Source organism: Salvia hispanica, chromosome 2, assembly GCF_029641045.1.
Source record: "Salvia hispanica isolate PSC_SH4W2 chromosome 2, Shi_PSC_v1, whole genome shotgun sequence".
Taxonomy (NCBI): domain Eukaryota; kingdom Viridiplantae; phylum Streptophyta; class Magnoliopsida; order Lamiales; family Lamiaceae; genus Salvia; species Salvia hispanica.
The window spans coordinates 41,036,717-41,038,723 of NC_142693.1; the positions used below are offsets into that span (position 1 = coordinate 41,036,717).

The window sequence follows — 2,007 nt, forward strand, 5'->3', positions numbered from 1 at the left end:
AGTCAACTTGTGGAACTTTTTGAGATAACCACACATCCTCCTTACTTCATGCCAATCGAGCTCTTCAGGCACACCAATGGATTTCTTATTGTATGTCTTCTGCAACAAATCTCGAACAAAGGTTGAGTTCACTCTCTCAAAGAGAGCCATCACCGGCGCATAGGGATGGCAAATCGTGCGTGTTGTGTCGTTATCGTATCGACATGATAACAACAAACACAAACACGACCCATTAAGAAAACTCCAAACAAGAACATGAACATGACCCGCTACCCTCAGACACGAACACGACACGAACCCATTAACGACACGAACTATTTCGTGTCAACACGACACGATAACAACACATATATGACACGACACAATAACGACACTATAATAATACGACCTGGTAACACGATAAGAACCTGATAACACGATAAGATTAAAAACTTAAAATCTAAGTACACAATCTGATTTAAAATCCAGCAAATTGCAAAGAAAAATCCATCATTCCACAATCTGTTTAAAAATCCAGGAAACATCAAATAGCAAACAAAACTAGTTCAACAAACAATCTAATTAAATGTCCAACAAATAGAAAAATCCAAACAAAAAATGCATCATTCTTTGTTCCAAATTTTCATGGTCATTGCAGCAACATATATCATTCTTTGTTCCAACAATCTTGATCATTGCAGCAAGCAAAAAGTAGCAACCAACCAGCAAACTCTTCTTTGCATCTGTGTACACATAAGGAACAATTGAATTGAAGCATTGTATATGGCTTGTAAAAATTAAGCAAGTATAAAGTCTAACCTATAAAGCTTTCAAGTAGCAAAAGTGGTGGATGTGGAGGCTGTAGAGCTTCCAGTTTGAGCTTCATCATTAGCATTTTAAAAGTCTTCAGCTAAGTCATTTGTTGGTATATCATCTTTGATGGCATCGAAAGGAAAAAAAAAAGAATTAATGAGATATTATAATAATAAGTTTAGCATGAATTAAACAAATAAGAATACATTTTTTTTCCAAACAGCCAATCTCTAGTGGATATAATCGCCTCTACCGTGTCCGACTTGAGTGAACTACGGTGTGGATCAAGAACTCTTCCACCAACACTAAACACAAATTCAGAAGCAACTGTCGTTATTGGAATGCTCAAAATATCACGAGCCATGCAAGCAAACTTGTGGATACTTGAGTTGTTGTGTTTTCCAATAATTAAGAATATCAAGATTGGATTTGACATCCAATCTCTTTTCCTCCATGTATATCTCCAATTGCGACTTCGGTTGGCTCAATCCAAATTCAACATCTAATAAGTTAAACTCCTACAATTAAGATACAAATAATATAAAAATGAATATATATTCAATAAAATCTATTAAAATTCATAATATATAACAAAAGTTAATAACTTTTCTCGACCACTGTCAAAGAATCTGCATTTGCAAAGTCACTATTCACATTTTCACCACTTCTAGCATGATCAACGTTATCCATGCACCAAGTGCAATATTCCTCAAATAACGCAAACAACTTTTGTTTCACTAGCTAAAACTGACGGCTATTTGATGATCCATACAACTTCTTATAAAAGAAATCCGCAAATTGAAGCTTATAACGTGGATCAAAGACTACAGCAATAGTCAAAATCATGCTGAAATCTGACCAATATTTCTTAAATTTTGGCATCATCTGTCCCACCATTTTTTTGATATACTCATCTGGACTATTTATATTCTGCTTCAAATAATTATAGCACATGACAACCAGGCGAAAATATAAATTCGCTATAGGATAGCTGCTTTCCGAAAATAAGTTAGAGACATCATAAAATAAGGGCAAGAAGCCACGAATCTTCTCAATTTTATCCCATTCTATTGAAGAAGAATAAAACTTGTATTTCGTATCATAAAGTTCTAGATTCATGAAAGCTTTCCTATAATATAATGCATTGTCAAGCATAAAAAGGTTGAATTCCACCTTGTGATCACATCTTGCCTCAAACCTTTCTCTGTCGCCAAA

At 34.6% G+C, this 2,007-nt stretch overlaps 1 pseudogene; it reads right to left on the bottom strand.

Moving 5' to 3' along the window:
• Window positions 1-809: 809 nt before the first annotated feature.
• On the bottom strand, window positions 810-1,689 carry LOC148932411 (zinc finger BED domain-containing protein DAYSLEEPER-like; annotated as a pseudogene).
• Window positions 1,690-2,007: the final 318 nt, after the last annotated feature.